The 26,021-nt window shown below is 40.4% G+C and overlaps 1 long non-coding RNA gene across 3 annotated transcripts in view; it reads right to left on the bottom strand.

Moving 5' to 3' along the window:
- LOC132477517 (uncharacterized) overlaps positions 1-26,021 on the bottom strand; it is a 55,033-nt gene that overhangs the window by 17,674 nt on the left and 11,338 nt on the right. The window contains exons 2-4 of one of the 3 annotated variants that reach the window (XR_009530281.1): positions 17,965-18,155; positions 17,585-17,751; positions 1,345-1,511 (exon numbers count right to left, since the gene is read on the bottom strand). This is a non-coding gene — a long non-coding RNA (uncharacterized LOC132477517). Of the gene's footprint in view, positions 1-1,344; positions 1,512-17,427; positions 17,752-17,964; positions 18,156-26,021 lie in introns of those variants that run through there. The other 2 variants (XR_009530282.1, XR_009530280.1) reach the window with 2 other exon arrangements.

Here is a 26,021-nt window from a genome sequence, read left to right as displayed (position 1 = left end):
GATCTTTGTTGCCTCTTGGGAATGCATGGTTCCTATCTTATTTGCCATCTGAGGTAGGAAAAGCTGAGGTGGTAGACATTTATTTATTTATTTATTTATTTATTTTTTGCGGTATGCGGGCCTCTCACTGTTGTGGCCTCCCCCGTTGCGGAGCACAGGCTCCGGACGCGCAGGCTCCGGACGCGCAGGCTCAGCGGCCATGGCTCACGGGCCCAGCCACTCCGCGGCATATGGGATCCTCCCAGACCGGGGCACGAACCCGTATCCCCTGCATCGGCAGGCGGACTCTCAACCACTTGCGCCACCAGGGAGGCCCTAGACATTTATATTTAATGCAGTTAATGTGGCGTAGATTCTAGATTTATCCTTTCCTGTAATTTGGTGAGAAAACGGATTTGGAGTTTAAGTAAACTGGTAACTGACAATATTGGAAAAATACCAAAGAGTTTTCTCAGCTACTTCTCTCTCTTTCTTGTGAACAGACTCTTTATCAAGTCTTTGCATTCCATCTCATTCCCTAGGACTGCTCAGCGCATTGTTTTTCTTGTGTAAACATTTGATATATTTTGCATATATTTTATATGTGTGTATATGTATATGTATTATATAGGTATGTATTGCTTTTATTTTAAAAAATCCTGCTCTTTTATAGAATATAGTAGTTGCTTGCAGGGAGAAGAATGTGGTAGCTAGGAAACAGGGGTGAAAAGGAGATTTTATTCCACTCTATATATTATTTTCTACCTTTTGAAATCTATACAGTATTTGTGAATTATCTATTCTAGTTCATTAATTGATTTACTTTTACAGTAAAACTATTTCAGATTAAAAGAAATTAATTCTCTCCTTATGTAGTCAAAAACATCATATCCTTTATGATGAACTTATTTTTTCTAATTAGAATAATAAACTGCTCTTGATAAATATTGTTTTAGGAAAATATTTCCCCAAAATGTTTGTTAGACAAATATTGTATGATCTTACTTATATGTGGAATCTAAAAAAAAAAAAAAAAAAAAGAACTAATAGTTACAGAGGAGAGATTGGTTGCTGCCAGAAGTGGGAACTGAGGGGTGGGCAAAATGGATGAAGGTGGTCAAAAGGTACAAACTTCCATTATAAAATAAATAAGTCCTGGAGAGGTAATAGATAGCATGGTGACTGTTAGTTAATAGCATGGTGACTGTATTGCATATCTGAAAGTTCCTAAGAGAACAGATCTTCAAAATTCTTGTCACAAGGAAAGAATTTCATAACTATGGGTGGTGATGGAAGTTAACTAGAATTACAGTGGTGATCCGTACAATATATACATATAGCAAATCATTATGCTGTACACCTGAAACTAATATAATGTTATATGTCAATTATACCTCAATTAAGGAGAAAAAGAATGAAGTCCCCAATGGTCAGACAGCAGATAGCCAGGTAGAAATCTCAGTTATGTTACATTCCAGCTGAGTGTCCTTGGACACACTGAGTAAGCTCTCTGGGCGTCATTCTTTTCCCATCTGCAAATAGAAGATATGATGGTCTCTACTTCACAGGGTAGTTGTGAAGATTAAATAAGTCTTGTGTGTAAACCCATAGCACAGTGCCTGGTACACAGTCAAGTCTCAATAAATGTTACCTTCAAGACAAAAATACAAAATTGTTTTAACCAAAAGTTATAGCAAAAAGAAAATTGTTAAAGGAGACTCCATCTAGTAGAAATTATAACAATATATTCTTAAAACATAATTTAAAGAGGTTTTACAGCAAAATCATATCTCCTCATCTTATATCAGTAGCAGCAAAATATAGATGCGGTAGCAGATACTGGAAAGCATTTATTACTCTAAAGTGCCATACTCAGTGGTGGTAAAACTCTAGAAACATTCCCTTTAAAAAAAATTTATTAAAGTATACATGATTTACAATGTTGTGTTAATTTCTGCTGTACAGCAAAGTGGTTCAGTTATACATATATATACATTCTTTTTTCATATTCTTTTCCATTATGGTTTATCACAAGTTATTGAATATAGTTCCCTGTGCTATACAGTAGGACCTTGTTGTTTATCCTTCCTATATATAATAGTTTGCATCTACTAATCCCAAACTCCCAATCCATCCCTCCCCATCCTCCTCTTGCTTGGCAACCATAAGTCTGTTCTCTATGTCTGTGAGTCTGTTTCTGCAGAAACATTCCCTTTAAAATGAAGAAAAACATGAAGATGATGTGATCATCACGTTTTAAAAAAATATCTGAGAAGACAAAATAATAAGTACAAATACTGTCAAGGAAAAAGCAAAGGTATCATTTGAACATGGTATTATTACTTGAAAAAAAAGAGAAATCTATTAAATCTACTAGAAATAATGTTAGGTGGATAGTTACGAGATGTTTAAAATCTATAGACTAGGAACAACTAGATATCCATGTGCAAAGCAATAAAACTGGACTGCTACCTCACACAGTACACCAAAATTAACTGAAAATGGATCATAGCTCTAAAAATATGACCTAAAACTACAGAACTCTTAGAAGAAAGTATAGTGTAAATTTTTGTGACCTTGAGTTAGGCAATGGTTTCTAAGATATGCCAAAATAAAAAATAGATAGATGAGAATTCATCACAATTAAAAACTTTGAAGGACACCATCGAGAAAGTGAAAAGAAAACACACAGAATGGAACAAAATATTTGCAAATTATATATCTGATTCATCTGATATTCAGAATATATTATTTAATAAACTCTTAAAACTCAACAGTAAAAAAAAAAAAAAAAACCAATTAAGAATGGGCAAAAGACTTGAATAGATTTTTCTCCAAAAAAGATAGGTAGTCCCCCTTTGCCCGTGATTTCACTTTCTATGGTTGTAGTAAACTGTGGTCAAAAATATTAAATGGAAAATTCTAGAAATAAACAATTCATAAGTTTTAAATTACGTGTCATTCAGAATAGTGTGATGAAATCTTGCTCTGTCCTGCTTCATCCCACCTGGGATCATCCCTGAGTCCAATGTATCCTGCCCATTAGTCACTTAGACTTAGTAGCCTTCTCAGTTATCAGATTGACTGTAGTTTATCGAAGTGCTTGTGTTCAGGCCACTCTTATTTTACTTAATAATGGCCCCAAAGTGCAAGAGTAGTGATGCTGACAATTAGGAAATGCCAAAGAGAAGCTGTAAAGTGCTTCCTTTAAGTGAAAAGGTGAAAGTTCTTGGCTTAATAAGGAAAGAAAAAGAATTGTATGCTGAGGTGGCTAAGATCTAGGGTAAGAACAAATCTTCTATCCTTGAAATTGTGAAGAAGGAAAAAGAAATCTGTGCTAGCTTTGCTGTTGCACCTCAAACTGCAAAAGTTGAGGTCACAGTGCATGATAAGTGCTTAGTTAATACGAAAAAAGGCATTAAGTTTGAGAGAGAGAGAGACCACATTCACAAAACTTTCATTACAGTATATTGTTATAATTGTTCTATTTTGTTATTATTGTTGTTAATCTCTTACAGTGCCTGATTTGTAAATGAAACTTTATCATAACTATGTATGTACAGGAAAAACACAGTATATATAGGGTTTGGTTCTATCCAAGGTTTCAGGCATCCACTGGGGGTCTTGCAACAAATACCCCAAGAAGGGAGACAAATGTCTACAGATGGTCAAAAAGCACACAAAAAGAAGCTTGTTGCGTTTCAACCCCAAGTGGATATTCTGAGATTCAGTCTTGGCCATCCAGGGTTAGTGCAGACCCCACAAGGTAAAGGGCACGACTCCCACAGGACTGTCCTTACTTCAGACGTCATATCCACTTTGGAGGTCCCAGGCCACCCATACTTCTGACCAACTGGCTATAAATTCAGGGCTTTCCATGACCTCCTTAAGTCCAATAATTCACTGGAATGCCTCACAGAACTCAGGAATGCTATACTTACAATTAAAATTTTATTAGGAAGATTACAGATTAGAAACAGCTAATGAAGAGACAGCTGGGGGGAAGAGAAAATAGGAGCGATTGCTAATGGGTTTGGGTTTCTTTTGAGGGCAATAAAGATGTTCTAAAGTAGATGGTGTTGATAGTTGCACCACCTTGTGAGCATACTAAAAAAACCACTGAAATGTACACTTTAAAAGAATGAATTTTATAGTATGTGAATAATATGTCTAAAAAACTGTCAATAGGCTTGGTAAGAGTTAGGAAGTATAATGAAAAAGTATCCCATTGAACAATAAGAGCATTAAGATTGAACTTGACGGGCCTCCCTGGTGGCACAGTGGTGGAGAATCCGCCTGCCAAGGCAGGGGACACGGGTTCGAGCCCTGGTCCAGGAAGATCCCACATGCCGCGGAGCAACTAAGCCCGTGCGCCACAACTACTGAGCCTGCGCTCTAGAGTCCGTGAGCCACAACTACTGAGCTCACACGCCTAGAGCCCGTGCTCTGCAACAGGAGAAGCCACCGCAATAAGCCCGCGCACCGCAACAAAGAGTAGCCCCTGCTCACCTCAACTAGAGAAAGCCCACGCGCAGCAACGAAGACCCAACACAGCCAAAAATAAATAAATAAAATAAATAAATTCATTAAAAAAAAGAAAAGAATGAACTTGACATGAAATATCTTAGGCCTATGTAAGGAATCTACAAATCCTGATCTAGGGTCATAATCAAAGACCTAAATAAATGTTTAGGGTATGTTTCCGGATATTCTGAAATATTGTGAAAAGTAAATTCTTCCTAAATTCACATATAAATTTAATAGTATTCCAGAGGATTTCTTTTTAGGAGGATGTGTCAAAAGTAGTATAAAAATATATGAAAGAGGGACTTCCCTGGTGGTCCAGTGGCTAGGAGGGCTAGGACTCCACGCTCCCAATGCAGGGGGCCCGGGTTCAATCCCCGGTCGGGGAACTAGATCCCACATGCTGCAACTAAGGGTCCACATGCTGCAATTAAAAAAGACCCCGTGTGCCACAACTAAGACCCAGGGCAGCCAAATAAATAAATAAATATTTTAAAATATATGAAAGAATATATAGTATAGTATAAAAATACATAGGGAAGAAATAAGTCAATGTAAGTTCATCCACTGTAACAAAAGTACCACTCTTGTGGGGATGCTGATAATGCGCGGGGGCAGGGGATTTATGGGATCTCTCTGTACCTTCCTCTTAGTTTTGCTGTGAACCGAAAACTTCTCTATTAAGTATAGATTGTACCCGACATAGGATGGTTCGACTTACAATTTTTCGACTTTATGAAAGTGCGAAAGCAATAAGCATTCAGTAGAAACCATGCTTAGAATTTTGAACTTTACTCTTTTCCCAGGCTAGCGATCCTTTTTCATGATGCTGGGCAGCAAGCAGCAGCTCCCAGTCAGCCTCGTGATCACAATACACTTACAACCATTCTATACCCAGACAACCATTCTGGTTTTTACTCTCAGGACAACAGTCAATAAATTAATGCTATATTCCACACTTTATTATAAAATAGGCTCTGTATTAGATGATTTTGCCCAACTGTAGGCTAATGCAAGTGTTCTGAGCACGTGTAAGGTGGGCTAGGCTAAGCCACGATGTTCAGAGGGTAGGTGCGTTAAATGCACTTTTGACTTAACAGTATTTTAAATTTATGTTGGGTTTATTGGGATGTAACCCCATTGTAAGTCGAGGAAGATCTGTATATATGGAAGAATACATATGTAAGAATAATGGACATTTTGAAAAAGAGGAGAAGAGGCAACGTTAAAGATAATATAGTCTTTAAAAAACATACAGAGGAGATAAGGGTCATATCAGATACCAAAACACATTATAAAACAATACTGATTAAATGTATAGTATAGGCATAGGACTCACAGACAGAACAACCAATCAGAATGAAAAGTCCAGAAGCAGATTTAAAGTTATTTACAAATTTAGCATGTATCAATGACAGCATTTCAGTTGAAAACAGAAAGGATGGATTATTTTATAAGTTTGGGATAATTGCCTTAAACAATAGGAAAAAAATAAAGTTAGACTCCTACCTCACAGATATAATCAAAAGTTTAGTAGGTTAAAGATTTAAATGTAACAAGTTTCTAATGAATCCATTAATGACTAGGAGAAAATAGTTTCTCTTAGTTAATTTATATAATCTTGGGTACAGAATGTCTTTCTTTTCAGGATTGTAATATAGGCAGAATTATAAAGAAAAAAACTGATACATTTGACTACTTAAAAAAAAATCTTTATGCCCAGAAAATTAAATTTAAAGTTAAGACAAACCGGATGAAAACTTGTTAGAGTATATGTAGTTCTAAATGTAGAATACACACAGATGTACGATAAATATATAGACAGGGCTATTAAAACTCAATAATATAAATATTCAAAGTCAATATCTTATGTTCAGAGGACATGAACAGACATTTCACAGAGGAAGCAATGTACTTGGTCAATAAACATTTTTAAAAAAAATTTAGTCTCACTAGAAATCAAACAAATGCAACTAAAAACAAGAGCCTATTTTTCATCATTAGATCAGCAAAGATGAAAAAGAATTATATACTCAGGGTGACAAGAGTGTGGGAAAGAGCATTCTCAGCCACTATTGGTGGGAATATAAATTGAAACAATTTAGCAATAAGCATTTTTAAAAATCTTAAATATGTAGCTACTCTTTGATGCAGAAATCCTACTTCTAAGAATTTGTCCTAGGGAAATACAAAAAAAGAATTTGTCCTAGGGAAGTAACCAGTTATTTGTACAAAGATTTATTTGCAAGGATGTCCACTTACACATTGTTTATAAAAGTAATGAAAAAGGAAATAATATAAATGTTTCATAGCAGGATATTGATTAAAGAAGTTATGATATGCTCATACTATAAAATAGTGTGCATCTGTTCAATATTTTAATGGTGTATTTATTGACATGGACAATATTTATTACATATTGGTAAGTTAAATTATAACATGGCATAAGTATATTTTATAAAAATTGTAAATACTACTATATACACTATTTTGGCAAAAGTCTGAAAGAAAATAAACCACCCGTGTTGATTCTGGTTTGTTCCGGTGACAGGATTATGGGCACTTTTTCATTTATCCCATTTCCATCTTCTCTGTAATTATGTAATAAAATGATGATTATCAAAGAATGACAAAATTCAAAAATCAAAAAGGAAATAAATGGAGAAATAGCTATTAAAAAATAAGAGTCCTGAAGACAGAGTCTCTTTGTGACTGTATCTCTGAATATAAGTTAGGCTACATGGGTTCCATGAAAAAAAAAAATCCTCTGGACTTCACTAAACACTGACCTGAAAGGGAGAGAAGTGCCTGAACATTCTTTGTGAAATCCCACCTGCACGATGCTATTTTAAAAATCGTACTAATGGTCATAAAGGATCTTGAAAGGACAATGCTAAATAAATTACAATGATGGAAACAAATTAGCAAAAAGAATCTATGATCTGGGAATTGTTATGTGTATGATAAATCATCTCAGCAACAAAGGCCTGGTTTTTTTTAGATGCAGCCACATAACCCCTGCTGGGGAATTCTTAAGGAGAGCTGCCGAGCTGGCTGTTTCATTTTGTGATTTACTCTTCATTTCTTCCAAGAATATTCAGACTGAAATTGGACTGCCTGTTGTTATGCATCCTTAAAAAACAAAAATAAATTCTAGCAGAATGGGAGCAAAACTTGGTTCTCTTATCTAACGCATTTAGAGGTCAGTTATAATAAGCAAAGAGACTACTCTGTGTGACAGACAAAAAGATATGGGACCAAACAGACATAAGGGAGAGTTTTTTCCTCTCACAAATGTGTGTATGACATGTGCAAAGTGCATAAAGTGAGCCCTGGGATGGTCCAATAGCACACTCGCTACTCTGGGGATTTTCCACTACATTTACCTTTTATATGCTGTGCCTTAACTTACACAAAATGTAGAGAAATTTGCATGATTTGGTTATTTATTATTTGAATATGCGGTTTAATGAGGTCTCCTGGTGTCTTAGGTTGGGCACCAGGAAATAGACTCTGAGACAGAGATTTGTGGGTGGGAAGTCTATTGGGAACAACACCTATAAGGGAGCCAGGGGAACAGGACAGGTGCAGAAGTTTAGGCTCAGGTGACCTCATGGGAAGCTCAGGAGGTGGGACGGCTCATCCGAGTTGTCTCATATTGAGGCAAGAGGGCTGGATCTTTGTACTCTCTTCCACTTGTACCTATCACTCACCCCTTTGGAAAGGGACCTAACCTTAAGGAAGGCTGCTTCCTTCAGGCAAGTCCTTGAGAGGACTCAGCTGAAAGCCATCAGCAGCCAACACTTCCAGCACCTGGGGGTCTCCAACCTGAAGGGGGATCTAGGCTGGGTGCTATGGACTGAATGTTTGTGTCCCCCCTTTTCCAAATTCGTAGGTCAAAACCATAATTCCCAGCGGGATGGCACTTGGAGGTGGGACATCTCGGAGGTATTTAGGGTTAGATTAGGTCATGAGGGTGAAGCCCCCATCGTGGGATTAATGCCTTTATAAGAAGAGGAGGAGACACATGAGATCTCTCTCTGCGTGAACGAACCAAGGAAAGGCCATGTGAGAACGTAACCAGGAAGAGAGCTCTCACCTGTACCTGGCCATGCTGACACCCTGATCTCAGACTTCCAGCCTCCAGAAACCTGAGAGATAAATGTTTGTTGTTTAAGCCACAGTGGTAATTAGTTTTGGCAGCCTGAAATTTTTAAGATACTGGGCATTGCAGCGAACACTATAGACAGTAATACCCTGACTTATATTAACAGTGGAACATTTCTCAACTCTGTCCTGCTCAGGTAAAACATGAGAGGCAAATTAATAGTTGAAGGTAGAATTCTTAAGAAAGCAGTTATGAATTTTAATCAAAAAGTATTTATTTGGGTCTTCGGGGTAAGATGGCGGAAGAGTAAGACACGGAGATCACCTTCCTCCCCACAGATACACCAGAAATACAGCTACACGTGGAACAACTCCTACAGAACACCTACTGAACGCTGGCAGAAGACCCCAGACCTCCCAAAAGGCAAGAAACTCCCCATATACCTGGGTAGGGCAAAGCGGAGAGATTCCCGCACAGAGGAGCGGTGCTGAGCGGCACTCACCAGCCCGAGAGGCTTGTCTGCTCCCCCGCCGGGGAGGGCGGCGCTGGAGCTGAGGCTCGGGCTTCGGTCAGAGCGCAGCGAGAGGACTGGGGCTGGCGGCGTGAACACAGCCTGAAGGGGCTCGTGCTGCACAGTTAGCCGGGAGGGAGTCCGGGAAAACTCTGGAGCTGCCGAAGAGGCAGGAGACTTTTTCTTCCCTCTTGGTTTCCTGGTGCGCGAGGAGAGGGGATTAAGAGCGCCGCGTAAAGGAGCTCCAGAGACGGGCGCGAGTCGCGGCTGAAAGCCCCGAGCCCAGAGACGGGCGTGGGACGCTGGGGCTGCTGCTGCCGCCGCCAAGAAGCCTGTGTGCGAGCGCAGGTCACTGTCCACACCGCCCTTCCGGGAGCCTGTGCAGCCTGCCACTGCCGGGGTCCCGGGATCCAGGGGCGGCTTCCCTGAGAGAACGCACGGCGCGCCTCGGGCTGGTGCAACGTCACGACGACCTCTGCCGCTGCAGGCTCGCCCCGCACTCCGTGCCCCTCCCTCCCGCCCGGCCTGAGTGAGCCAGAGTCCGCGAAGAGGCTGCTCCTTTAACCCTGTCCTGTCTGAGCGAAGAACAGACGCCCTCCGGCGACCTACACGCAGAGGCGGGGCCAAATCCAAAGCTGAGACCCAGGAGCTGTGAGAACAAAGAAGAGAAAGGGAAACCTCTCCCAGCAGCCTCAGAAGCAGTGGATTAAAGCTCCACAATCAACTTGATGTACCCTGCATCTGTGGAATACATGAATAGACAACAAATCATCCCAAATTGAGGAGCCAGGAGTCAGTGCTGTGCCTCTGAGGTGGGAGAGCCAACTTCAGGACACTGGTCCACAAGAGACCTCCCAGCTCCACATAATATCAAACGGCGAAAATCTTCCAGAGATCTCCATCTCAACACCAGCACCCAGCTTCACTCAACGACCAGCAAGCTACAGTGCGGGACACCCTATGCCAAACAACTAGCAAGACAGGAACACAACGCCACCCATTAGCAGAGAGGTGGCCTAAAATCATAAAAAGTCTGCAGACACCCCAAAACACACCACCAGACGTGGACCTGCCCACCAGAAAGACAAGATCCAGCCTCATCCACCAGAACACAGGCAGTAGTCCCCTCCACCAAGAAGCCTACACAACCCACTAAACCAACCTTAGCCACTGGGGACAGACACCAAAAACAACGGGAACTACGAACCTGCAGCCTGCAAAAAGGAGACCCCAAACACAGTAACATAAGCAAAATGAGAAGACAGAAAAACACACAGCAGGAGAAGGAGCAAGATAAAAACCCACCAGACCTAACAAATGAAGAGGTAATAGGCAGTCTACCTGAAAAAGAATTCAGAATAATGATGGTAAAGATGATCCAAAATCTTGGAAATAGAATAGACAAAATGCAAGAAACAGTTAACAAGGACCTAGAAGAACTAAAGATGAATCAAGCATTGATTAAAAACACAATAAATGAAATAAAAAATACTCTAGATGGGATCAATAGCAGAATAACTGAGGCAGAAGAACGGATAAGTGAGGTGGAAGATAAAATAGTGGAAATAACTGCTGCAGAGCAAAATAAAGAAAAAAGAATGAAAAGAACAGAGGACAGTCTCAGAGACCTCTGGGACAACATTAAACGCACCAACATTCGAATTATAGGGGTTCCAGAAGAAGAAGAGAAAAAGAAAGGGACTGAGAAAATATTTGAAGAGATTATAGTTGAAAACTTCCCTAATATGGGAAAGGAAATAGTTAATCAAGTCCAGGAGGCACAGAGAGTCCCATACAGAATAAATCCAAGGAGAAATACGCCAAGACACATATTAATCAAACTGTCAAAAATTAAACACAAAGAAATCATATTAAAAGCAGCAAGGGAAAAACAACAAATAACCACAAGGGAATCCCCATCAGGATAACAGCTGATCTCTCAGCAGAAACTCTACAAGCCAGAAGGGAGTGGCAGGACATAATTAAAGTGATGAAGGAGAAAAACCTGCAACCAAGATTACTCTACCCAGCAAGGATCTCATTCAGATTTGATGGAGAAATTAAAACGTTTACAGACAAGCAAAAGCTGAGAGAGTTCAGCACCACCAAACCAGCTTTACAACAAATGCTAAAGGAACTTCTCTAGGCAAGAAACACAACAGAAGGAAAAGAACGACAATAACGAACCCAAAACAATTAAGAAAATGGGAATAGGAACATACATATCAATAATTACCTTAAATGTAAATGGACTAAATGCTCCCACCAAAAGACACAGACTAGCTGAATGGATACAAAAACAAGACCCATATATATGCTGTCTACAAGAGACCCACTTCAGACCTAGAGACACATACAGACTGAAAGTAAGGGGATGGAATAAGATATTCCATGCAAATGGAAATCAAAAGAAAGCTGGAGTAGCAAGTCTCATATCAGAAAAAATAGACTTTAAAATAAAGACTACTAGAAGAGACAAAGAAGGACACTACATAATGATCAAGGGATCAATCCAAGAAGAAGATATAACAATTGTAAATATTTATGCACCAAACATAGGAGCACCCCAATACATAAGGGAAATATTAACAGCCATAAAAGGAGAAATCGACAGTAACACAATCATAGTAGGGGACTTTAACACCCCACTTTCACCAATGGACAGGTCATCCAAAATGAAAATAAATAAGGAAACACAATCTTTAAATGATACATTAAACAAGATGGACGTAATTGATATTTATAGGACATTCCATCCAAAAACAACAGAATACACATTTTTCTCAAGTGCTCATGGAACATTCTCCAGGATAGATCATATCTTGGGTCACAAATCAAGCCTTGGTAAATTTAAGAAAATTGAAATTGTATCAAGTATCTTTTCCGACCACAATGCTATGAGACTAGATATCAATTACAGGAAAAGAGCTGTAAAACATACAAACACATGGAGGCTAAACAATACACTACTTAATAATGAAGTGATCACTGAAGAAATCAAAGAGGAAATTAAAAAATACCTAGAAACAAATGACAATGGAGACACGACGACCCAAAACCTATGGGATGCAGCAAAAGCAGTTCTAAGAGGGAAGTTTATGGCAATACAATCCCACCTTAAGAAACAGGAAACATCTCGAATAAACAACCTAACCTTGCACCTAAAGCAATTAGAGAAAGAAGAACAAAAACATCCCAAAGTTAGGAGAAGGAAGGAAATCATAAAGATCAGATCAGAAATAAATGAAAAAGAAATGAAGGAAACGATAGCAAAGATCAATAAAACTAAAAGCTGGTTCTTTGAGAAGATAAACAAAATTGATAAACCATTAGCCAGACTCATCAAGAAAAAAAGGGAGAAGACTCAAATCAATAGAATTAGAAATGAAAAAGGAGAAGTAACAACTGACACTGCAGAAATACAAAAGATCATGAGAGATTATTATAAGCAACTCTATGCCAATAAAATGGACAACCTGGAAGAAATGGACAAATTCTTAGAAATGCACAACCTGCCAAGACTGAATCAGGAAGAAATAGAAAATATGAACAGACCAATCACAAGCACTGAAATTGAAACTGTGATAAAAAATCTTCCAACAAACAAAAGCCCAGAACCAGATGGCTTCACAGGCGAATTCTATCAAGCATTTAGAGAAGAGCTAACACCTATCCTTCTGAAACTCTTCCAAAATATAGCAGAGGGAGGAACACTCCCAAACTCATTCTATGAGGCCACCATCACCTTGATACCAAAACCAGACAAGGATGTCACAAAGAGAAAACTACAGGCCAATATCACTGATGAACATAGATGCAAAAATCCTCAACAAAATACTAGCAAACAGAATCCAACAGCACATTAAAAGGATCATACACCATGATCAAGTGGGGTTTATTCCAGGAATGCAAGGATTCTTCAATATAGGCAAATCAATCAACGTGATACACCATATTAACAAACTGAAGGAGAAAAACCATATGATCATCTCAATAGATGCAGAGAAAGCTTTTGACAAAATTCAACACCCATTTATGATAAAAACCCTGCAGAAAGTAGGCATAGAGGGAACTTTCCTCAACATAATAAAGGCCATATATGACAAACCCACAGCCAGCATCGTCCTCAATGGTGAAAAACTGAAACCATTTCCACTAAGATCAGGAACAAGACAAGGTTGCCCACTCTCACCACTCTTATTCAACATAGTTTTGGAAGTTTTAGCCACAGCAATCAGAGAAGAAAAGGAAATAAAAGGAATCCAAATGGGAAAAGAAGAAGTAAAGCTGTCACTGTTTGCAGATGACATGATACTATACATAGAGAATCCTAAAGATGCTACCAGAAAACTACTAGAGCTAATCAATGAATTTGGTAAAGTTGCAGGATACAAAATTAATGCACAGAAATCTCTGGCATTCCTATATACTAATGATGAAAAATCTGAAAGTGAAATCAAGGAAACACTCCCATTTACCATTGCAACAAAAAGAATAAAATATCTAGGAATAAACCTACCTAAGGAGACAAAAGACCTGTATGCAGAAAATTCTAAGACACTGATGAAAGAAATTAAAGATGATACAAATAGATGGAGAGATGTACCATGTTCTTGGATTGGAAGAATCAACATTGTGAAAATGACTCTACTACCCAAAGCAATCTACAGATTCAATGCAATCCCTATCAAACTACCAATGGCATTTTTCACAGAACTAGAACAAAAAATTTCACAATTTGTATGGAAACACAAAAGACCCCGAATAGCCAAAGCAATCTTGAGAACGAAAAATGGAGCTGGAGGAATCAGGCTCCCTGACTTCAGACTATACTACAAAGCTACAGTAATCAAGACAGTATGGTACTGGCACAAAAACAGAAATATAGATCAATGGAACAGGATAGAAAGCCCAGAGATAAACCCACGGACATATGGTCACCTTATCTTTGATAAAGGAGGCAGGAATGTACAGTGGAGAAAGGACAGTCTCTTCAATAAGTGGTGCTGGGAAAACTGGACAGGGACATGTAAAAGTATGAGATTAGATCACTCCCTAACACCATACACAAAAATAAGCTCAAAATGGATTAAAGACCTAAATGTAAGGCCAGACACTATCAAACTCCTAGAGGAAAACATAGGCAGAACACTCTATGACATAAATCACAGCAAGATCTTTTTTGACACACCTCCTAGAGAAATGGAAATAAAGACAAAAATAAACACATGGGACCTAATGAAACTTCAAAGCTTTTGCACAGCAAAGGAAACCATAAACAAGACGAAAAGATAACCCTCAGAATGGGAGAAAATATTTGCAAATGAAGCAACTGACAAAGGATTAATCTCCAAAATTTATAAGCAGCTCATGCAGCTCAATAGCAAAAAAACAAACAACCCAATCCAAAAATGGGCAGAAGACCTAAATAGACATTTCTCCACAGAAGATATACAGACTGCCAACAAACACATGAAAGGATGCTCAACATCTTTACTCATTAGAGAAATGCAAATCAAAACTACAATGAGATATCATCTCACACCAGTCAGAATGGCCATCATCAAAAAATCTAGAAACAATAAATGCTGGAGAGGGTGTGGAAAAAAGGGAACACTCTTGCACTGCTGGTGGGAATGTGAATTGGTACAGCCACTATGGAGAACGGTATGGAGGTTCCTTAAAAAACTACAAATAGAACTACCATATGACCCAGCAATCCCACTACTGGGCATATACCCTGAGAAAATCATAATTCAAAAAGAGACATGTACCAAAATGTTCATAGCAGCCCTATTTACAATAGCGCGGAGATGGAAACAACCTAAGTGTCCATCATCGGATGAATGGGTAAAGAAGATGTGGCACATATATACAATGGAATATTACTCAGCCATAAAAAGAAATGAAATTGAGCTATTTGTAATGAGGTGGATGGACCTAGAGTCTGTCATACAGAGTGAAGTAAGTCAGAAAGAGAAAGACAAATACTGTATGCTGACACATATATATGGAATTTAAGAAAAAAAAATGTCATGAAGAACATATGGGTAAGACAGGAATAAAGACACAGACCTACTAGAGCATGGACTTGAGGATATGGGGAGGGGGAAGGGTAAGCTGTGACAAAGTGAAAGAGCAGCATGGACATATATACACTACCAAACGCAAGGTAGATAGCTAGTGGGAAGCAGCCGCATAGCACAGGGAGATCAGCTCGGTGCTTTGTGACCGCCTGGAGGGGTGGGATAGGGAGGGTGGGAGGGAGACGCAAAAGGGAGGGGATATGGGAACATATGTATATGTATAACTGATTAAATTTGTAAAATAAAAAAAAAAGTATTTATTTGACTTCTAGAATGGTAAAGTAGGAATAATTGTTACTCTCCACCTCTTGCCCTGTTACCAATCCAGGTTATGTAGTAAGTTATTCTGTTAATAAAGAAGTGAACTTAGTATCCAAGAGAAAAATTTGAATTATATTTGTTTCCCTCTGTTTCTGTCACTGTCACTTTCTATCTTATTTGGAAGACTAAAAAGGCCACTTAGGGACTTCCCAGGCGGCACAGTGGATAAGATGCCACACTCCAAATGCAGGGGGCCTGGGTTAGATCCCTGATCAGGGAACTAGATCCCACATTCATGCCGAAACTAAGAGTTTGAATGCCACAACTAAGGAGCCCGAGTGCCACAACTAAGGAGCTGGCAAGCTGCAACTAAGGAGCCCACCTGCCACAACTAAGACCTGGTACAACCAAATAAATAAATTAATTAATTAAAAATAATTTTTAAAAGGCCACTTAGGGTAGGCTGCTTACATTTCATAATAAATAGTGAAAAATTTTTTGTTTGTTTTTCTATTTTCTTTTACTGGCCATACTGCTCAGCTTTGGAGATCTTAGTTCTCTGACCAGGAATTGAACCTGGGTCCCAGCACTGAAAGTGCCAAGTCCTAAGCACTGGACCTCCAGGGAATTCCCAATAGTGAAAAAGCTTTGATTTGAGTTTTATCTTGAAAAGTGAAATAAAAATTGTGAAAATAGGGCTTCCCTGGTGGCACAGTGGTTGAGAATCTGCCTGCCGATGCAGGGGACACGGGTTCATGCCCCAGTCCAGGAAGATCCCACATGCTGCGGAGCAGCTGGGCCCGTGAGCCATGGCCGTTGAGCCTGCGCGTCCGGAGCCTGTGCTCCGCAATGGGAGAGGCCACAACAGTGAGAGGCCCACATACCGCAAAAAAAAAAAAATTGTGAAAGTATATTTACTTTATATTTACCAAAATATAGACTATAATGGTAACTACAGGCTTACTCTTAGAACTAAGAACAAGTCAAATGACTGACTGGAATTTTTGGACATAATTTTTTCCAACAAAATCTTATAATGGCACAAGTGACATTTTTCCTTTGTATTTTATTTGTGCAGCGTGAAAATGAAGATGGATATTTAACAAAATGCTTGAGGTTTTTATTAATTTTCCCCCAGTGTCTCAGTCCTTGAGTTAAAACTCATGGGGAGTTGAACTCATCTTTGGAAACATCTCCGCTGTCTTCATTGTTTTGGATGTTTCTTCTCTAGTTGTGGACATTTCCACTTGGACATCCAAGAGACATATCAGTCTTCATGAGTCCAAAACAGACCCTTGGTTCTCCATTTTCCCTGCCCCTTCCCCACCTCTACTCCATGTTCTCTCCTCCAGCTGCCCAAGACAAATATTAGGAATTAGCCTTGATTTCTTTTGTTTTTCTTCTCTCACATGTGACATCCAATCCATCAGCAAGTCCACCTGGTCCTGCACCCCCAACCTGACTCCGTCTCACCACCTCCACTGCTTCCTTCCAGAGCCAGCCACCATCTACACCTGCCCAACCAACTTCACCACCTTCCTAATGGTCTCCCAGCTTCTACTCTTTGTCCCTACAACTTCTCTCCACAGAGCAGCCAGAGTGACTTTTAAATGTATTTATTTTTATTAGGTACAACATTTACATGGTTCGAAGTTCAACACACTATCAAAAGATAGGCTCAGAGAACTCTATAACCTACTCCTGCATCCCTCACCCCAACTCTCTAATGATATTTATTTCCATTGGTATCTTTTTTTTTTATCCTTCTGATTTCTTCTTTTCTTTTTCTTTTTTTTTGCGGTACGCGGGCCTCTCACTGTTGTGGCCTCTCCCGTTGAGGAGCACAGGCTCCAGATGCGCAGGCTCAGCGGCCATGGCTCATGGGCCCAGCCGCTCCACGGCATGTGGGATCTTCCCGGACCGGGGCACGAACCTGTGTCCCCTGCATCGGCAGGCAGATTCTCAACCACTGCGCCACCAGGGAAGCCCTATCCTTCTAGGATTTTTAAGGCAAATGCAAGCATATGCAAATATATCTCTCACCTTATTACATAAAAGGTAGCCTACTCTAGAGACTATTCTACAGTGTTCTGTATCTTGCTTTTTTTCACTTACCAATACATCCTAAAGCTCTTTTCATATTAGCACATAGAGATCTTCCTTATTTGTTTTTCCCGCTGCTTATCATACCATCGTTTATTTAACCAGGTGCCTTTTGCTGAACAAATAATGCAACAATGAAAAACTTCATACAGGTGTCATTTCATCATGTGGAGCTGCATCTATAGGATAAAATCACAGAAATACAGTTGCAAAATCATGTATTTTAGTGTATTTGCCAGTTTCAAAATGAAAATTTTAGAGATAAATCTGATTGTCACTTGCCTTGTGTAAAGGCTTCCCCCAATTCCGCATCCCAATCAGAATAAAAACAAAAAGCACTGAGACCCACAAGGCCATCCGTAATCTTAATCCTAAACAAGGCCTTTGCCTACCTCTTCAATGTCAATGTCTTTTCCCCTCTTTCACTGTGGACTAAGCTCATTGGCCTTCTTTCATCAATCTCATAATTGCATGTGAGACGTGCGATTTCACTTTGTAGTTGATTTCCATTGTGTTTGGACTGTATTGTCAAATATGTGTAAAAATCCAGTCATCCACTCGAGACTTGACAAAGAAATTGACCCTAGAAGGGGAGAATAGATGTTACTGTTTAATGGGGATGGGTATTTATAAGTAGTCATTTGATAAGTAAACGTTTCTAAGTTATGATGACTTTTACTCTCCTTCATAACTTCAAACTTCAGGGATTCAGATAATGAATGCTGAGATAATGAGGACTTTCTATCATTCTGTAGCTGTGTGACCACAGATCCCAGACACATAAAGGTGGAAGTCTAACCTTACATAGAAATCCAACACAGTCGGAAAAGAACAGTGGGCTGGAAATGGCAAGCACTGTGTTCTGCCACTAAGTAAGCTGTGGGAGCTTAGGCAGGACATTTCATCTTTCTCTGCCTCATTTTATATGTATGAAAAGGAAGAAAATGGAATTCATCATGAGTCTCAACCTTTTCACTCCCCAGGGGTTCCTTTTATTACTCCCACTCATTTTTATAATATGTTGAGAAATTTTATCTACCGAAAGTTATTTGTTATAATTTGTTACCATGTTCATTGTTCACTGTTAGCATGTTCATTGCTAATTTATCAACACTATATATAATTTTGAATTCTGCTTAGCATTAAATAATCAGCTGCTGTTGGTTGACCCAAAGCAAAGAAATTCATATTTTTATTTGCCTGTGTAGCTTTATCTTGTTTAATTCCTAAGGCTGGGAATCTCAGGACCTATATGACTGTAAGTTTCTTTACCAGTCTGGGAGTCAACGTCATGTATATAATCATCTAGTCCAGAGGATTTTTATTTTTATTTTTAAATTTTTTATTATTTATTTATTTATATTTTCGCGGCACTGGGCGGCTTGTGGGATGTTAGTTCCCCGACCAGGGATTGAACCCGGCCCTTGGCATTGAAAGCATGGAGTCCTAACCACTGTACTGCCAGGGAGTTCCCTAGTCCAGAGGATTTTTTTTTTTTTTTTTTTTTTGCGGTACGTGGGCCTCTCACCATTGTGGCCTCTCCCGTTGCGGAGCACAGGCTCCGGATGCACAGGCTCAGTGGCCATGGCTCACGGGCCTAGCCGCTCCGCGGCATGTGGGATCTTCCCGGACAGGGGCACGAACCCGTGTGCCCTGCATCGGCAGGCGGACTCTCAACCACTGCGCCACCAGGGAAGCCCCTCCAGAGGATTTCTAGATGGTGCCTCACAGAGCCCTGGGGCTCAGAGCTGAAGTGAGGGTAGGGAAGAAGGAGGTGAAGCAAGGAGTCTTAGGGCCCCCAAACCTATTCTATCTAGAGTACCTCCACTTTTTTTCTGTCCTGTATATTGTGTTCTGCCTAGGATTTTGTTTGAAGAAAGGGTTTAAGCTATTAAAAATAATTTGAAAAATACATCAATCAAACTCGATTGTATAGATGAGGATAATGAGGCTCAGAAAAGTTCAATGAAATTTGCCCAAGGTTACAGAGCTAATTAATACTCTGTCTGCCAAATACTCATGCAGTCAATCAACTCATACTTATTGAACATTGTGGAAATAAAAATCATAAATATAAAACTTTGATTCAGTCTTGGTCTAAAAACAATCTATGGGTCACCATGATGTTTGATCAGAAGCATTAGGATAAAAGAATCTTCTTTTTTTTAATTCAATGCTTTTTTTTTTTTTTTGGCCACGCCCCGTGGCTGGCGGGTTCTTAATTCCTCGACCGGGGATGGACAGTGAAAGCGTGGAGTCCTAACCACTGGACCACCAGGGAATTCCCTAAAGAATCTTATTTTCACGAACTAGTGGAGAATTGACATTAATGTGCGTGCTACTCCTGTTTGGTAAGAAAAGGACGGGAGGGCAGAAGAATATCTGCGTGCTGTTGACCGCGGGAGAGCAATGAACAAAGAGTCCTGTTAGAAGACAGGCCGGGCGGGTAAAGGTCTTATTTCAGTTTAAATTCTTCGGTGTTCTGTCTCTGACTGTCACACTATTGCTATTTTTTAGTGTCACAGAGGAGGAGCCAAGATCATCTATAAGGTTTTTATTTCATTTTCCAAATTAAGCATGTTACCTCTAAGCTTGGAAAAACCTGTGGCTATGTGAAATGTGTTCATTTAATCTATAAGATATATTTGTAATAAAAGTCAATTGATTGAATTTGTTCAACTTAAGCTGGTAATAAATTCTCTGGCCTTATGATAGTTTACCTACGACGGGGTGTTAGGTATGTTCTGTTTTTAGTCCAAAAACTACAGACTCTCTGGTTCTAGCTTTCTCCCTGCAAACTATTTGAAATAAAGCGTGTCTTTGGCAGATTCAAAGACAAATGTACCACAAAGCCTCATTCTTTCTCAGCACCAATCAAGTCAGCCATTCTTCTAGGCATTGAGGATACAGCAATGAACATGTGGAAAGACTTTCCTGCTTCCATGGACCAGAATTGGTTCTCTTGGTTTCTGGTCCAATGCTGTTTCTGCTACACTATGCAGACTGAAGACTCATTCTGCTCTTTTGCAAATACTTGTCATTACAGAGGGTGCTTATGTCTCCCCCATGTTATTTATTCATTTATTCCACAAATATTTATTGAGTAGCTTCTATTACCAGATTATGCTAAGTGCTAGGCAACCTGATATGAATTAGCTCTCAAGGTGCTCACAGACCTATGGAACATAGACTTGTAAACAAATTTCAAACCAGCATAATAAGTACGATGGAGGGAGAGGAACAAGCTACAGGCATACTACACAGCTGCAACTGATTAACTCCCTCTGGCATGATATCCAAACTTGGATTTGAAAGGTTAATAGAGGTTTCCCAGGCAAACCAATGACGGTGGGAGTAGGAATGGCATATACAAAGGTACAGAAGAAACAAGAGAGAACATGCACATTCTCAGAACTATCTGCTGTTTGGTATTGATGGAGTTTGAAGCACAAAGTGGACGAGAGGCAGGAAATTGATGGAATCTCTATGTAATGGCCTCTGGTTTGTCTGTGAGTGAAGAAAGACAGCATTTTTGGAGACTAAGGGAGGCAGAGGCTGGTAGGAAGTTTGAAGAGAGGTTTAAAAGAGCTGCTGAATTGTTTATAAAATAGAAAGGATTAGGGGAAAAAAAGAAGGTCCATTCATGGGAGACTGGCCTAATAGATTATAGTTCACTCGTGCAATGGAATACTATGCAGCCAGGAAAAAAGGATAGATACTGATATGAAAAGATCTACACGATATCTTATTTAGTGAAAAGAAGCAAGATGCAGAACTGTGTGTACTACTTTAACTTTTGTGTAAAAGGCAATAGGAAATTAAAAATGTTTCCTTACATGCATAAAATATCTCTGGAAGAATGCGTGAGAAAGAGATAGCTTTGATTGCTCATGGTAAGGGAAGCTTGATGGCTGGGTTACATTGTAGGGGGGAACACTTTACACTGTGTAGTTTTTATTTATTTATTTATTTGGTTGCACTGGGTCTTACTTGTGGTAGGCAGGCTCCTTAGTTGCAGCACATGGGCTCCTTAGTTGTGGCATGTGAACTGTTAGTTGCAGCATGCATGTGGGATCTAGTTCCCTGACCAGGGATCGAACCTGGGACCCTGCATTGGGAGCGTGGAGTATTATCCACTGTGCCACCAGGGAAGTCCCCTACACTGTATAGTTTTGAATTTTGGATCACAGTAATGTGTTATCTACTCAAAAACAATTTAAAAGTGAAGTCTCTAAAATCTTTTTAATAAAATGAAAAGGAATAGTTTCTTAGGACAATGGAAGATAAAACTAAATTTTGGCGTCAAGGCTATGTTCCTCTGGAACCTGGTACTTATGCCTAACTTAAGGAAATGCAAAGGGGAATCTTTATTTTCATTAGCGGAGCCTATTTGAGAAAGGTGATTTGGTTGAATCATGGGGATCAGAGCTGTAGAGAGTCTATAGAAAAACCTAACCAAGGCTTCTGGCTTGGCTTCTGGCAGCCCAGGGTCTCCAACCATGGCTTCTGCAGCTTATTTACAACATCTCTTTGGTTACATCCAATCAGCCCCTTAAATTCCTTTACTGCACTTCTTGGTGCAAAACCATGTTGGTACAAAGTGAATTAAAACAGAACCTTGCTCTTCAGGAGCTAGGAAGTTAAAGGACCCTGATTATTTCATAATGCGTGAACAAATAACGAACAGGACTAATTTTTGCACGTGGATTGTTGAATCTGGTTCATTCTCTCATAAGCAAACCCTTTTATCTCTAAGCAAGTATATAAAGAAATGTTCTGGGTGTCCAACAGCAAGCCTGTGAAGTACTGTCTACGGGCCACATAACATCAGGGAATGAGGATGCAGGGATGACCAATCTGTCATCCCTGGGGTCTGGGACCACACGGGGCAATGACAGAGACATGAAGAGAACGTTGGAATAAAATGTGGTCCTTGCTATCAGGGAGGCATGAGCGGAATTCCGTGGGAGCCCAGAGGTAGGAGCAAGTAACTCTGCTTGGAAAGAGTCAGGAAGGGCTTCATGGAGGAGAAAATATGTAACCCAAGTCTTAAATAAGGAGTTGAAGTTGAGGGAGGTGGAGAAAGACATTCCAAGCAGGGAGAATACAGCGGGCAAAGACAGTGAAGATCAGAATAACATGGTGTGTTCATGGGACACCAAGCAGCTTGCTCTGACTCCATGGCGGCTGCTTTTCAGCGAGTGGCAAGTATCCGGGCTAGAAAGGAAGGTCCGGACAGGGTTATAAAATGCCTTGTGTGCCGGGTGAACACGTTTAGACTTTGTCGTGTCAGTAAAACGCCATGTTCTCAGTCAACAGGTTAATTCGGTACTTTGCCATTACTCTCTAACCTGTTTTAAGCAGGTCGTCCTTCTGTTGGCTTCCATACTCTTGTTAGACACAGAACAGGGATGTGGAAGGCAGGTTGGTAAACAGGGTTATCTTCCCCGTTCTCCCTTTTTATTCTTCTCTCACATCTAATGAGTCATCAAAGTCTATTCTGTCACAAATGTTTTCTTTGTTTTTTCCTTGGCTCAACCATTTAGCAAGCATTTACCTGCGGCAGGTACTGGGCAAAAGGCTTTATACACACCATCTTATTCAACCTTCAGATAGCCCTGTGAGGTCATGTTGTAGTCAGTGTTCTTGGTAGCAGGCAACAGATGTCTTAAGTAGAAAAGCAATTTACTGGAAAGTTATCAGGCAACTCACAGAAGTTATAGGAAGGTCGAGGACTAGGTTCAGGGAAGAGCCAAGGGAACAAGCAGAGCACAAAGTTGGGATCCAACCTCAGCTACCATTCCCAGGACACGCCCCGCCATGCCTCCGGATGCTAATCTCACCACAGAGACTTCGAAGATTCTCAAGCTGACCACAGTGCCTTTGCATCACTACCCCCCAGCACAGAGAGGAGGGAGAGCATCAACTGGCTCTATTCAAAGCACGAGGATCAGCTTCTCTTTTGTGGCTTCCCAATCCCATTGGGATTCATTCAAATTAGGAAGGATGTCTAGATAATGCACTTCAAAAACGACAAACACCCATCAGTGCATTTTGTAGATGAGGGAATAGCCTTATAGCAGGTAGGTTAGGTAGTCAAGTAACTCAGCCAGTCAGTGGGGGAGCCAGGCTTGGAGCCCGAGTCAGCTTGTTTGCAAAGCCCACGGTGTGATGCAGTCCTCTGCATTGCCTTCTCTAAACCATCCCAGCTCCATTTCACAGCCCACACACCAGTCCACGCTCCCATCACCTCGTCTGCATTACCACCTCCTACCTGATCTCCCTGCTTTGTGCTCCCCCGTCTCAGTTCATTCTCTACACAGTTGCTAAGATAATATTTTTTGAGTACCATCCACATTACATCAACCACTTATTTAAAAATCCGTGACTCACCCCTTCGAGAGCCTTTCCTGATTGATATCATTCCACGCCGATCACTCAGTAATCAGTGAAATAACGTTGCTACAGTGCTATCACAGATGCATAATTTATACTACACTAGGTTATATTATGCATAGTCTCTAGCTATTCCATTGATGTGTGACTCTGCTAAGGTCGGAGAGCCTGTCTTCTGCTGCTTTTGCGACTCTAATGACAGATACTAGCATCTAACACCTTGACTGTCTTCTAACTGAATCCTGGGCCCTCCAGGAGAGTTGTGGTACTATCATCAATGTTATTATTTGCAGAGTACTTCTCATTGGCGAATTCATTATTAGCTTCCCTGACATTTCCCAATTGCTTCCTGTGTTTCTCTGCCATATATACTGTGCCCTACTTAGAGGAAGTGTGTTACAAAATTGCTAATAATGCTAACAATTTAATTTCAGCTTTTGGAAATGTTTCTTTACTCCACCCCCAGGTACTGTAAGTTGAGGAAAGGTAAAAAGTGGTATATTTTTTCTTTGAGCTGGGAGGTGAGAGGAACTATTATTTAGAGCATGTCCCTCCTTTCCAATTAGGAATAATAAAGGTTATATAAACATGGAGCACCACATGCAATTAGGGACTCTGCCTGGCCAGGTGACCAGCTTGAGGTTCCTATAGGAAAGCCTCTTGCCTGGTTCCCGAATTGCTTTCATAGGGCAGAGGGCATCGTGACCACTAATAATGCTCTGGACTCTCAAAAACCTCTAGACCCCCCTAAATCCAGATCAAGGAGGCCAAGGACCAGAGCACTGTAGGTGTTTTACCTCCCACCTCTCTGTGCTCCAGTCTCTAGCAACATTTCTTGAAGACTTGCCTCTTTCTTGAGTTTATGACATCAGAAGAGGTCATACCAACACACACAGCACACAACTTGAGGATCGCTCCCACCAGTAGAATGAACAAAACTCAGAATTTATTTAAACAATACTCATATATGCTGTGGTCTCTTCATAGATGTCAAGAGGAAGGATAAAAAGGTTAGGGTTTCTGTCTTCAAGGGGTTAACCTTCGGTATGGGGAGATAAATCTATTAAACGTACAATTGATGAATAATGGGATGAGGCAATAAAGTAAGTCTATACTGGGTATAAAAATGGCACATGGAAGGGAGTAATCCACTCTGTTTGGTGGCAGGGCGGGGGTGTGGATACCCAGAGGCCTTACAGAGGATGAAATGCTTGAGCTAAGACTGAGGAAAGAGTAAGAATTTGCCAGACAGATGAAGTGGGGAAGAACATTCTAGGAAGAGAGCAGAGAGGTGTACCATGGGACGAAAGGCTTAGGTTATTGTCAGGTATCTTGGATTCTGAAGATGCTTATTCAGCACCCATTCTTTCCTTCTCTGCAAATTTCCTAGACAGGGGGTTGAGTGTAACTGACCTCACTCCCGCCTCCAGGGATGGGTCTTGATTGGCCTTAGCCAGCTGGCATAATCCATTCCCGTCATAGCTGGTTCCCAGAAAGGCAGGTCCTCCAGGCCTAAGAAAATCAGCCATGGCATTCCTCAAGTATATTAGTTCAGGGCTGGCTATGTCCAATCAGAAAGAAGCCCAGGACTTTGGCTTGATAGTTGGGGAAGAGGAAGCATGTAAACCCGAGAGCTGCTAGTTTCCACTTTGTTACTTCAAGGAAAGCCCACCAGAGCAGAAAGATGTCACATGGAGCTAAGGGAATTGCAGAGAAATGGAGCCAAATGACCTGAACAAACTCCGACCAGAGATTAAGTGGAGCCTTGTGTTCCCTTCATTCTTTGAAAGATCAAGTCAGATTTTTTGTTACTTGCAACTAAAATCATTCTACCTGACCCAGTGTCACTGGGTTTGAGGGTGGGGAATGAATGGACTGGAGAGGTAGGCATGGGCCAGACGATGAGTATAGTTGTCAAAGGTTTCAGGCCGTGTTAGGGAGTAAACAGGATCTGATGTGAGTTTTAGAAAGATTACTCTAGCAGCGATGAGAAGTGCGGCTTCAAGGGAACACGTCTGGGGCCGTGAGAACAGGAAACCATGACACATTGCCG

Source organism: Mesoplodon densirostris, chromosome 17, assembly GCF_025265405.1.
Source record: "Mesoplodon densirostris isolate mMesDen1 chromosome 17, mMesDen1 primary haplotype, whole genome shotgun sequence".
Lineage (NCBI taxonomy): Eukaryota > Metazoa > Chordata > Mammalia > Artiodactyla > Ziphiidae > Mesoplodon > Mesoplodon densirostris.
This window is presented reverse-complemented; position numbering and strand designations above follow the sequence as displayed.